The 14160-nt window shown below is 44.6% G+C and overlaps 1 protein-coding gene across 3 annotated transcripts in view; it reads right to left on the bottom strand.

Annotated features, from left to right (window-relative positions):
* MED27 (mediator complex subunit 27) overlaps positions 1 to 14160 on the bottom strand; it is a 221732-nt gene that overhangs the window by 167178 nt on the left and 40394 nt on the right. The gene's annotated exons all lie outside the window — the stretch shown is intronic.

Raw genomic sequence — 14160 nt, 5'->3', positions numbered from 1 at the left:
GGAGTGACCGTGCCAATAACTGGAAGAACTTGCGTCTGATGAAAAAAGCCTTAGGAAAGACAGACAAGTCAAAAACAAGTCTGTTCCTGGTGGATTTGGGGAAGGGGAGTGCACAGGGATGGCTGAGCCATAAGAGAGTTGAGTCCAACACGAGAAGGGCTACTCCCATGTGCATGTTCCCTACTCTAACTCCAATGATGCTCAGCAGCCTTACTCAAACTTTCCAAAATCTGCTGTGAAGAACAAGCCGAGCAACCAAAGTGAGGAGCAGCAGCAGCCAGCTGGGAATGTCCAAGGAGGAATATTCACACGTCCATCACCAACCACGTCCATCCAGAGGAAGAGCCCAGATGGGGAAAGTAGCCTGCTTTGGGACCAGGAGTAAGAAAATAAGAACAGGCAACTTGTGTGACATCTCATGTGTCCTCTTGGTCCCCAATACCCAAGAAATAGGCTGCCCTTCCCTTTAAGTACCTGGCATGCAGAGAGTGGTGAAGAACTGAAATTGCTCAAGCCACACCAGAAGCCTTTCTGAAACACCTTTCCCACGGCTGACCAATGTACATGATAGTGTGGGGGTTTCTGTGTAAATACTTTACTCTTTTCCCAAAGTGTATGCCACAAGAGTGCCAGAACTGTCTCTAAAACCCCATTTTAGAAGCCTCCCTGCCTAGCATAAGGGTCTACGTGAGCATTCAATAAAAATGTGCTGAGAATGGGATGGCCTGATGGATGCAGAGCACAGTGCTGCACATGAATGGACATACAAAGAAACGCTCTGCTTTTAGAAGGTCAAGATCTGCCTAGAATGTAAGCCCCGTAGGAGTAGATACCTCCCCTAGTCCTCACAGCTACATCCCCGGTGTCCGGAACAGTGCTTGGCCTATCAACAAAAAAAAATAACATCAGCTAATGTGTATACAGGACTATGAACCAGGTGCTATTCTAATTCATTTAATTAATCTGTACAACCACCCTGTGAGGCAGGTACTATTAGTATCATCTCTGTTTCACAAATGAGAAAACTGAGGCACAGACGTTAAGCGGCAGGGTCAGGACTGGTATCCGGAGAGCCTGGCTCTGGGGCCCCTGCTATGTAACCACTACACTCAACTGCCTCTCCAGGACTTAGCATGCTCTCAGTAAGTATTTTTAAAATAAATGAGTAAATGAATTCATTAGCTGGCAGGAGATAGCCAGAGAGGATGCAAGTAAACTTCAAAGTATGGTAGATATTTGAATTCTGAATCAACGGAGTGAGGATGATGGGGATCTAATGACTCCTCTTATTATCCAGTTAGGTCTGCAGGTTACCACGAGCACAGTTGTGCTCTGGTTGCCCAGTTAGTAAGGGTCTGCTCTGTGGGAAAGAAGAAACCACAGGAGCCGTATCCACAAACAGGCCTCTTAAGAGACCGGAACGCAGCCCACCGCAGCCCAACTGCTCCAGCAGCTTCCGGCCATTTGTCCTACTCAGCTTCTGGGATTCTTCTGGGCTGCTTCTTCCAACTCCACCACAATCAACGTCTCCTGACTCGCCTCTGCTCTCTCCTGGGACTCTGCCTGCTGCCGCCTGAGCAGGCACACTCGTGTGCACACACCTTTTCACCCACTCACTGCCTTCTGATGTTTCACACCCAGAACAGAGGATGGGCCAAGAATCTGCCAGTACACAGCCATAATTCCCTTGCACAGTATAAAATGTATAAACAGTTCTGAACATCTAAAGCCTTCTCGTCGATGTAGGTGCCAAAACTCATGTGGCAGCAACACCTGCCATGAACTGATGTGAGTCTACTGAAATCTTCATTTATCTCACTTAGTGTGAACAGTCACACATTTTGCTGCACAGAATTTGATTACACTGCACTGCCCCAGACCCTGCTGGAGAAATTAATGGTATAGGAGCCATGCTACCATTCTATAATATAAAATGTTATAAAATCCAAAACAGACTCAGATGCCCAAAGCTTTGATAAGGAGCTGTGAATCTGCGCCAGGCCGTGGAGGGTGAGTGTGCTGGGCACAGCACCCATGCTGGCTGGGACATCATCAACTGCTGGCAGCCACTGGCCTAGGTGCCCATCTCTCATCTGAGCAACCACAGCCACAGTAGAGTCACAGGGCGCACACACACACAGCAGGACAACCTATGTGCTCTGGCCCCACCTCCTCCTTCCACCTGCCTCACCAGCATTCCACCACCCTGGCTGGCTTCCTTTCTGTTCCTGTTTTGAGGCCTCTTGCACTAGCTGTCCCCTCTACCTGGAATGCTCTTCACTCTGATCTCTGCATACCTGACTTCTTGTTGTACAAGTCTCAACTTGAACTTTACCTTCTCAGAGAGTCTTTTCTGGCCATCTAAAGGAGCTGGCAGGTGCTTTCTATCACAGCAGTTTTATCTTAATCACAGTAGTAAAGCCAGCGAGGTATTACTTACATATCGTTTGTTTGTTTAGTTTCTACTTCTCCCACTCACCCTCTCCCTATCTCCCATACCTTAGAATATAAGCTCCAATAGGACAGAGACTTCTTAGTCATGACTGTAGCTGCAACATCTACGACAGTGCTTGGCACATAGTCGTGGCTGAATGAACAAATAGATTTAAAAAAAAAAAAAATCCAAAGAGGTCTGTAGGCATTGCATAACTGCACAGCCAGACCTATATACCCTGCCTACACAAATGACAAGTCCCGATACTCCCAAGTAATATGGAATTTTTACATCTTCTTTGGACTTCATATAGTAGACAATTGGGGGAGGGGTGTCACTGGAGATACCGAATAGGGGAGTGGTATAATCAAGGACATTATAGCCTTCAAATCATTTTCAAAGGATAGCCAGAGATCATCTGCAACAGAATCATCTACAGAGTGTTTGCCAAAAGTGCAGATTCCAAGGGCCCACCTCCAATCTGTGAGATCAGAACTTCTACTGAGGAACCCAGGAATTCACACCGTTAACAGGCACCCCCGGGCAGCTCCGAGACATGCTAAAATCTGAGTACAGAATTAACATTTGCAGATTCACCAGTAGCTTCAGGAGGTCAGGCTCTTGAGACCTGGAAGCCATCAGAGATATGCCACGGAGAAAGAAGCCTCAGACAAGTCACGGTCAACTAAGAGAAGGACACAGCTCTTGCTGGTTCACCAGAAAGATTCAGCACTGTACTTCCAGCATTGAGAGGATTCCTTCTTTCCAACTCCTATCAAAAATCGGGCCATTTCATGCATGTATTGTGGAAGAGTCAGGGAGGGAGGAGGACAGGAACAAAGAGTAGAGATTGAAAGCTTTTAGAATTCTGAAACCCTACTCTAGTACCAAGTTACTTGATTAAGCAAATACAGAACATGCATTGCACAAGTCTTCAAATAGTTAAATTTTCAATCTTTATAAAAAAGAAAATCCATCAAATTTGATTGATAAGTATACTTTTTAAAACTAAGAGTAAAAAAGTAAAGATTGGCAACATTTTTTTGCCATATAATTTGCTTTCTTTGCCTTTTTCCACAGCACTGCACATAAATCAAAGAAATGTTAAAGAGGCCCATATATCACCAACTGGCATTTCAAAACTATTTACAAAGTCTTTAACAGACACAGGACAGAGTATGAAAAACCATGGCCAGGGAGGCTAAAATGAAAGGGAGAAAATTAACTCAAACACTGACAGAGAGTTAATTAAGTTTACAAATAACTCTCCAATGAGCAAATTATGATATTTAATAAGAGTGGCCTCGGTGAAGCGAGGTTACAAAACACGGAAGGAGGTGGGGAGGAAGACAAGCCAAGAGTTTTCCAAGCAAGAATAATGTATATTTGAACAAGCTGGCTTTCTATGATTAAGCACAGAAATCTGGGAACAAGGCAGGGGAAATGATGTTTTAATAAAGTCTGAAATAGGCCTGTGAGCTGCATTTTGTATTACCCTTGCAAACAAAAGTGTCCGGGTGCGGGGGGTGGGGGAGCCGGTGCAGAGTATGGTCCAAAAATTGCAAATCAAGGTACACAGGCTATGGCACGTGAACTGCTGCTAGAGTGGCAGGAGGTAGAAAAGGGTGGAGTGACATGGGCTGGCTGTGCTTCCCATACAGAAAATGTGAGGATTTCTCAAAGGCAGAAGACAACAAACTGGCGACTTATGTCCTGGTTTTCAAAGACAGGGAGGGATGTGAAAAGGTGTTACCGGTCCATCTGTTGGAGGAGGCACAAGCCTGACCAGTGTTAGGGGATTCGGGCCTCTGCCCTGTCTTCAGCGGAGTGTGCACTGGTGCCAGAGCCACGTGGTCTCAAAGACAGCGGCGCCCCTCATGACAGTGCTGCCTGGCTCTCCGTGGCCCTGACCCAAGGGAGTGGCTCTAAGTCTAGTGGAGTCTCTGCTTCTCTGAAAAATTCAGCTTCTAACACTGCCATCAAACACCAGGTACTCTTGCCCTCAACTATTCCACTCTAGAAAAGCTAACTGCTGGGAGCCAAAATCGTAAGAGCACCGCTGAGAAAGAGGTTTTTAAAACCAGCGTGCACCTAAAAGAGGGGAAGAAAGGCCAGTCCTTTCTTTTCAGGAGCTTCATGTTTTATCATTTCTCCCTCCCGCTACGTGATGAAATACTAGCATCCGACGGATCTTCTTAGAAAGCATACTAGAGACCCAGAGAACATCATTACTCTGTTTCAAAGTAGCAATGTGCTTGTCTGCACACATTTCTTAGAATCATGTGATGAAAAAAAGACCCTTCATGAAAAATATAGGCCCATTAAATCAAAATGTGCTTTTGAAATTCAAAGACGCTGTAGACCTATGTGTAAAACAAAGCAAAACGTATCAAACACAGAAGCCAGAGACCTTCCTGTTGAACATGGCAGAATGAAGTCATGTTCACCTGCATTCTCTCCCCAAACCACTAAAATGACAGCAAATGAATAAACTCACGGTATGAGCCTACAAGGACAAAGAGAAGAGGAGACAGCAATAGAAAGAGAGGTCAACTACATTTCAGAAGACAGGAAGTAAGTGGACCAGCACTACCTTCGCAGAATGAAGTACACTAAACACCTGCCCTGAACAGAAGGGAAGGCTGGGAGGGTGGGAGAAGTCTATTTTTAAACAGCAAGCTGAACTGCACTGCAGAATTTCCAAAGACTGAGGAAGTGGGGGCACTCAGTGGCCTGGAAGGCCAGGGGTCAAGTAGGCATAAAACAGGTGGACTGGTTAAATCTTTCTTGAACACCCAGATCCCTGCTCCATCAGAAGCCAGGTGGTGTCCTCTCTGGAGAGGCTGTCCTAGAGGCTCAGGGTTTAGGGACAGCTGAAGACAGGGGGATAAATCTGCACACTAAATGGTGAGCTACCCTCTACTTCAGCATTCACCAAAAGAAATAGCAATCACAGTATCCTACATGTGTCCACTATAAAAAATATTTCATAGTCATAATAATGTAAAAACCAAGTATCAATTAAAGCAATGCAATGGGAAGATGGTGGTCTATGAAAGTCAAATCTTCATCTTCCATGGCAGAGGCAAGAGATAACATCTAAAACAGCAGTCTAAGCAGGTTATTTAGGAAAATGTGGGCAAGTATCCAAGGAAAGAGCTAAAAGAGTTAACAGCAGCCAGGCGAGGTGGAGCGCACCTGAGTCCCAGCTATTCGAGAGGTTGAAGTGGGAGATCACTTGAGCCCAGGACGAGTCCAGCCTGACCCCTCCTCTAAAACAAATAAACGATAAAATAAAGAGTTCAAAGGAGTTGCCTCTGAAGAGTGGCATAGCATAGTTGGGCAAGACCAACACATCTGGTATAAATCTTGTAGTATTATTTATTTGCCTTTTAAACTACATGCTTGAATTCCTTGGATGAAAATAAAAACTATACCGGGGGAGAGGGGGCAGAGTCTCAAAGTTAAACAGATCCTGAAAACGGAAGCCCCTACACACTACAAAATGTGCTTCATCACCTGGGGACTATTAGTTTACTAGAGTAACACTTAATTTTATTTCACGTTTTACTGCCACAGTTAAAGGTTTTTACAATAGCAGATGCCTTCCCTCCCACACATCAATTAATTTGCAAATTCACTCAGGTTGTAGAAATAATGAGGTGTGGAGAGAGCTTGTTCCACTGGCGAGCACTGCCATCAGAAGGTGGATGTGGTAGGCGAGGCGCGAAGCTTGGCCGCTGCTAGCTGCGTGCCATGGGAGCCTGGGCATGGGGGATGGCTCTGCCACAAGCCCACGGGCCGAGCCCACCTTGGCTGCAAATAAAGATAAGGAACGTAATGCTCACCACTTTGAAAGCTGAAAAACCATGGAAAAAGTAGACAAGAAGGCATTTGAAGTCTCATGAAATAAAATCATGTTTTTTAGGCTCCTTTTTGTAGGTTCTTCTTTGGTGTTTACCGAGAAAGTGAACTTTCTGAAAAGAAATGATGTGGCACTCTGAATGCAACTTTTGGTCTGTACTTTGGCAAAACCACCTATCAAGCCCACACATTCGATTTTTTTTTTTTCTTCTTTCTGAAAGAGCTGAACTGAAGTAACCAATGTTGTTTCAAAACACAGGGGTTGAAAATAGTTACACAGTTTCTGCTCTGCCAAAGAACTGTCTCTTTTCTCATTTTCACTTAAATCTTGTTCTTTAATGACCTAAATGATAAGAGGAACAAGAAGACACTTTTTCATTTGCACCTAAGCAAATACGATTTTGTAACAGAATGTGTTCCCAAATGGAGCTCTTAACTAACTTGAGGGGTTGACAGGTCCCAGGAGGCAGAGCCGGTCAGGAGGGAATGCAGAACGCCACCCATCACCAGGGCCCACTTCCCACTTCCACTGGCTTTAGGTGATGGCTCTTGTCACCTAGCCACTCTCTTGGCCTCCTCTGCCCCTCCTCTCACAACCCTGTGCCCAAGCCACTCTTCTCATGGGGAGCACCTAGTCCCGCACTCCACACTAAGCCTCTCTCTAGTTCTATAATAAATTGTCTGAGTGTGAATAAGCATTTCAAAAGGCTTCCTGCTTTGAGAATTCACCTTTCCAACAAATTAAATAGGTGTCTACAACAGCCTGACATGTAGCTACATTTTTTCTTAACCACAATGGGTCTGAACCAGAAGTAAAATATCACTTAAATATTTTTCCTTCCCCACCAGCTAAAAGCAGTCCCATGCATGCTGTTTGTGTCTCTGAACATATCACTCTATTAAGAATGCCTGTCATAGTCTCTGGATTTTGAGGACAATAATTTTCTTTACACGATTATGAAGGCAATCCAAAGTTCCCCTGACATTTTCTGACCTGGCATTGTCTGTAAAGGGCACAGGTTAACAATGTTTAAGAAAAGATCACATACCATATATAAATCACGAAGCTTCCTGGGATATTGTATGGTCCAAGGCTTTGGATTCAATACCATATTACCAAGAAAGAAACTGCTTTTCTTTTCACTTACACTCCATACTGGGCTCAAAAAGCACCATTAAAATGCCAACAAAGGCATTTTTGGATCTACAATCATTTGACATTTTTTTCTAAGAAAATTTAAATTTGAAAAACTTTGGTAAATTTAGAGTCCTGTGAAGTACCACCCGCCTCCCCTTTCACTCCCCTAAAAAGGGCAAGAAAATTCATCATCAAAGGTTACCTCTCCATCGAATGTCATCAGAGTGTGGCATTTCAGCACATGCATTTGTGTACATAAACTTCCAACTGTTCTGAGATCTCTGCCATTATTGGCCTTGCTGGATGAGTTAATGATGGAATGCCGCCTTCCTAAACTCCAGTTTGGATCTGGGCTTTTTGTTTTGGTTTCTGTCAGTGTAACTTAGATCTTTGGTGTTCTGTGTGTCTCCAGATTCTATCTGGCATAAAGGCAAAAGGAAGCCACTTTCTTTCCTTTCTCCACCTCCCTAACCCAAGAATCCAAGGACATTCATAACTTGGTTATTAAAAATACACTATTTGCATTTTGAAAGTTCAACCATAATGCATTCCCTGCTTTAAAAATTTTATAGTATCTACACTTTCAATTTGAGATTTTTCATTCATGCTAGGTGAGCCTCTTATGTTCTGTATTAAATGCAAGGCATGTGTGATCAGTACTATTAATAATATAACAGTGCCAATCTCAGAAGCGGCAACACAGCACCAATACAGCCCCGTATGAATAGACGAGAAGTCATGAGTACTGCTGCAATCTTTATTAAACACATGGGAATAAAGAATGCGGCTTACGGCTCTCCCCCTCCCCCAGCTCAAGAATCAAGACGAACTTTTCCTCTCTTCCCCAAAGGCATAACATAATATATCATTAGTTCTCATAAATATAAACAGATCTGAAGCAGAAAACAAGGGATTACCTTTATTAGATTCAAGGGAGCAAAGAAAGAGGAGTTTAAAAGTGTCCTGGACAAATCAAGATCATAAATTCATCAAAGTACGTCAGACTCAAGGACGGAAGGTCACTAAAGTCACCTATTATCACAACAAGACAATATCTGGTTCTCACCTCTCCAAGAACTACAACCCTAACAAAGCCTGCCCTTTGCTTTGGTGCCCTTGCAGCACTCTGTCCAAGGGCAAAGGGCAACTTAAGAAATGTTCTGGAAAGATGTCTGCAGAAGAATCACAAGGTACATCTCACTTTTAGGTCGAAAGGTAGCTAGAACTGAGCACGTGATGGAGAAGGGAACCTCAGCGTGACAGCTTGGGTTTCTGACAAGGTACCAGAAAGCCACGCCCTTCTGTCTCCTCAGCAATCTCATGTAACTCAGGGACAGCCCCTCCCCCGGCACCCAGGGGGTTCAGGAAGAGCACCAGACTATGCGCTGACTGTGGCCTTCACCTTCTCCTGTCTGGCTATGAGCATAGGTCAACCAGAAAGAAACTCAAGGTAGGAGGACGTGACATGTAGGTCTTCATTATCAAATATCAAATTGTTATGTGCAAAAAGTGGGGACCGTTTGTGCCGAGACTTCAGCTCTGAAAACTATCTGTGAAAGTGGCCTAGTTTATTCACTGATTACCACAATCAGTTCACCAGACCATACACACACATGTGCACACAAACAGACATGCCCCTCAAATGAGTAGTATGTAAACAGAAACAACCAATCAAGACTCCTAGGCTATGCAGCTTCTGAAACGATGATAATAGCCTCCAAGTGTTCACTGCGGGGCAGGCATGAAATCCCTGCAACTCAATAAAGGGGAAGGTGTCCCTACAACCCACACCATCAATCAGGAAGGAGGCTTAGAGAAGCTGTCAGTTGCCCAAAGTCACACAGTTGATCCCAGGTCCAAATGAGCCCAATACCTGCAGGTTGAATTACAAAGCTAACTTGTCTAGCCAAATAGCATTTCATTCATTCAATAATGACTAATAAATATTAATACATCCTATGAGTCAAATGTGCCTGGCACTGCTCTAAGGACAGTACTGGGAATAAGCAACAAACAAAACAGACAGAGACATCCATGCTTTTGGAGCGCACACTCTAGAGGAGGGATACGACAGACAAGAAACAGAGGAATAGGTACAACATGAAGGATGTTCGGGGACAAAAAGGAGGACGGTGAAAAACGCGCAGGGAAGCAGATGGGGGTGGCAACGAGAGGGCCGCAACAGTAAATAGTGTGGTCAAGGAAGGCTTTCCTGCAAAGGGGTCACTTGAGCTAAAACCTGAAGGATGCAAGTGCATCTTAGAGGCAGTCAAGGAAACCTTCTGACAGAGGAAAAAAATGCAAATGATCATCTCAACAGTGAAAACTCCAAGGCCTGGCCAGGCATGGTGGCTCATGCCCGTAATCCCAGCATTTTTGGAGGCCAAGGCAGGAGAACTCCTTGAGCCCAAGAGTTCAAGACCAGCCTAGACAACATAGCAAGACCCCATTTCTACCAAAAAAATTTTTTTAATTAGCTGGGCGTGATGGCAGACACCTTTAGTCCCAGCGACTTGGGAGGCCGAGATGGTAGGATCACTTGAGCCCAGGAAGTGGAGGCTGCAGTGAGCTCTGATCGCACCACTGCACCCCAGCCTGGGCAACAGAGCAAGACCCTGTCTCTAAAAAAAACAAAAACACAAAAAAATTCCAAGACCACAGAGAATGGGACCTTTGTAGGATTCAATCCCATTCTTGTAATGGGTTGTTTAAAGCAGAGAAACGGACATTTTAGACACATGAAAAAGCTAGAAAACAAAAATATTCCCTGGCTAACGTTTATTAAGCAAGAACATCTCTCTCTCCTAACCATTTTGATGTACTCAGAATGCAGGTCTTTTTGTTTATGTATTACTGTCTTAGTTTTTTGTTTTTATAGACAGGGTCTCTCTGTTGCCTATGCTGGAGCGCAGTGGTGAGATGACAGCTCACTGCAGCCTTTAACTCCTGGGCTCAAGCTATCCTCCCGCCTCAGCCTCCTGAGTAGCTAGGACCACAGGCACATATTACCACACCCAGCTAGCTGTTTCTATTTTCTTGTAGAGAGGAGGTCTTACTATGTTGCACAGATTGGTCTCAAACTCCTGGCCTCAAGACATCTTCCCACCTCGGCCTCCCAAAGTGCTGGGATTACATGTGTGAGCCACTGCGTCTGGTTGTTACTGCTTTTTGACTGTCTTAGTCACTCATAGGTCACTCATGCCAGCATGCACTGCTTCTTAAGAAGAGCAGAGGAAAGAGCACGGCTCTACCACTTACCAGCTGGATGATTTGGGCAAGTGACTTAACCTCTCTCTATCCCAGTCACCTCATGTGTAAAACAGAAGTTATACTATGCATACATTTCACAGGGTTGTCTGTGAAAACACAACATTTATTACAGAAATATGACTCAGTCTATTTCCAGGTAGTGTTAGGTGCTAATAAAGCTTGGAACCTCACAGAACTTACAGTCTATAAGTACAGACAGACAATAAACAGGTAACCCCCTAAACTAAAAATTAATGACCTTTGTGTCAAATGCCACAAAGGAAAGACACAGGTGCTAAAAGCCTATGCCAGAAGGACAGTTCAGGCTGAAGGAACAACATGTAAAAGCAGAGGCACTGCCTGTAAAATTTGTGACCACATAAAGTGACTGAGACAGAGGGAAAGAGACAGCCCAAAGAGCAGAGCAAGGAGAGCTTGGCATGTTAAAGAAAATGAAAGAAGCTGCGGGTGGAAGACGAAATGCTGAAGCACTGCACTGGGTACAGGTGAATGCTCAGTAAAGGATGGTAGTAACAACAGACGCTGCTGCTAGGACTGAGAAGCGCGCCACACACAATCATGCTCACAGACCCCTCCGTTTATCACAGAGAATAGTAAGCTGAAGTCACAACACGAATAAACATGCTTGAAGTGTAATCCTAATCCATGAGCTTACTATATTTAGGGTTACTATATACTGGTATCTTTCTCAGACAACTTTCTGATTTAATGTTCCCTATCAGGATGAAAGCACGGACAGTAATAGTCACATATGGTGGTTTTCAAGCCTAGGGTTCAGTTAGATACCTAGGTACTAGTTCATTCAGCCACAATGACTGCCCAACGCGCCTACACCACAGAAGAGTAATCTAGGCTTTTAAAACGGTGATGCTAACAGTTGAAAGACTAGTTACTGGCATACAAAACAAACAGTAAGCCATTGAAATCCTTGGAGTGGTTGGTAATTCATATTTCAAAATCTAAAGCTTGGATGGTAAAGAGAACAGATGGCTGTGCAATATGCAAACAAATCCACAGCAACAATGGGCTTGGGCTGGCTTCGGTGGCACTGACAGAAAACTGGAGCTACCCTGCTGGTGATGGGAAATGACAATGGCACTGCAAAGAGGCTCTGGAAACATCACCAAAAGAAAGTGGGCAAAACGGGCAGGCTCTCACTGGGCAGCTGTAGGCTGGGCAAAGTGCTGTGTTTCTGACACATGAGCTTTGGCTGACACACAACATGTCCCGACCCCAGATAGGAGCTGAACATAGATCTCTAGATCCAGCAATGCAGGATATGTCATCTGCCTCCCCAACACCAGCTGAATTCTGTCTGCTCTGCGAATCTCACATCCTGGGGTGGGTGAGGGTGGATTTGTGATGCATTGACACAACCAAGATGCAAAGAATCAACAGAAGTTACAATTGGGAGGATGTATGTCATCTACAGCAGTACAAGCTGCTATTCTACCTTTTTTTTTTTTAAGGCCCCAAAGAGAAAGTGGCTTCAACAAGGCTACACTCTCATTCATTCATTCATTCATTCAACAAATATTTATGGGCCAATCCCTAAAATGTGCCAGGTATCCTTCTAAGCACTTGAGAAATATCACTGAAATAAACAAAGAAAGGCTACTTCCCAATAAGCACTCTTTTTAAAAGTAAAATATATAGTATATTAGAAGATAGAACATGTTATGGTTTTTAAATGTGCAGGGTGTGGGGGTGAGCTGCAATGTTAAACGTGGTGCTTACTGAGAAGATGGCACCTGCAATGTGATCTGAAAATGAGGATTTAGGTATTTGGGATATTTGGGGGCAGAGCAGTCAGCACAGAAGCTCTAAGGTGGAGAAGGGAGTGTGCCTGGAATGACTTTGAATCAGCAGGAGACAGAGAAGAAGGAAGGAGCTGAGGTGGGCAGGGGCGGCCATTGCAAGTTTTCATCTGGATATGATGGGTGCTGTGGCAGAGCTTCGAACAGAGTAACAGGACTCAACTGTCCTTGCTAAAAAACACTCGGCCTGCTGATAGAGAACAGGCAGTAGAGCGGAGAAGCCAGCCAATCCATGGCAGGGCCACAACAAGAACATGGAGGTCAACCTGGTTTCATCATGTCTTCAAATGCAATTAAACAGTATGATTTTGGTCTCTTTGCCTTGAACGTGGACTTCAAAATTGCAAGGAATCCCATAAACCAAAATGACTCCCAATGGAATAAAGAGTAAATGATTTCTAGATGGAGAGGTTCTCAAGCTTGAAAGCAAAGAAACCACAAAGAACACTATTAAGAGATTTGCCATACAAACAGTTTAACTTTATTGTCAAACCTGTCACTTACCACGTGAGTGCTATGTGTCAGGTACTCTGCTGAGAGGCGGGAGAACTCAGGGGCTAGTGAAGAGGAAGCTGTGTGACTGAAGCTCTGTGCACCTCAGTTTCCTCGGCTCTCAAGTGAGAATGATAATAATAATAGTACACACGCCTCCAGGCTCTTGTGGGGACTAGATGTGTTAATTCATGCAAAGTACCTAGCACGGTGCCCCGCACATGGCAAGTGCTCAATAAACGCTGGCCATTGTCATTACGAGTCGTAACAGTGCAGTTCCAGTACTGACTCCATCCCGAGGTACTGAGGGAAGAGAAGGCTGGGTCTCACAGCAAGTGGTCACTGAGCTAAATTCACCGCCAGTCTGTCTGCCATCAAAGGCCACACTGGATCCAAGGTACACTTCAAGGAGGGGAGCCCTACTTCAAAGGAGAGTGAGTGAACACCCTGTGTCACAAGGACGAGTGGAAGAGGACCCAGGAAGCCGGAGTCCACGTGCTCGGCAATCCCTCCTGCCCGTCAACCGCCACTGTGTGCTCCGTTCAGTGCTGGCCCTGGGGAGAAAAAGGCACTCAAGACAGGGTCCTGCCTCTAGGACTTTCACTGGCTACAAAGGACACCACTCGCCTCTGTGACTGCAGGTCCCTGAATTATAATAAAAGATAGTAGTTCTGTGGCCTCTCTGCTAATTCTGAGATTTCATGATTCCCAGCTTTGTTTTGTTGTCTTGTTTCATAAGACCATAGAAGGGTGAAAAGCATCAATAAAAAAGTGGGACATTTTGATAAAGAAAAAATATACAATGTTCCCCTTTCACATACACTTTATGATATGATAAATTTCACTCATACCACTATACCAATATCAGCTCCTTACGCATCACTTTTCAAAATGCTGTCAGCTACAAATTGATGACCTGTGAGATTTCACCTTGTCGTGCTCAGCATCAGTCCTCGCACATGGGCTGCCCAGCACTAAACAAAGCTGCCGCCAGCCACCGGGGGCCTCAGTCTCTTCCCTGCGGCGGGGAAATGAATTATTAAAAGATTAAAAAGCAAATGCCGTCACCTTTTTGCTTTATTTCCCTGTGGGAGAATACTTTAAACCAAACTAGGTAAGAAACTGCATGGCAGGTTGCTTAAGAG

This window comes from Mandrillus leucophaeus, unplaced genomic scaffold (genome assembly GCF_000951045.1).
Source record: "Mandrillus leucophaeus isolate KB7577 unplaced genomic scaffold, Mleu.le_1.0 Scaffold665, whole genome shotgun sequence".
In the NCBI taxonomy this organism is placed as follows: domain Eukaryota; kingdom Metazoa; phylum Chordata; class Mammalia; order Primates; family Cercopithecidae; genus Mandrillus; species Mandrillus leucophaeus.
The sequence above is the reverse complement of the archived record's forward strand: the minus strand, read 5'-3'. Positions and strand labels throughout refer to the sequence as shown.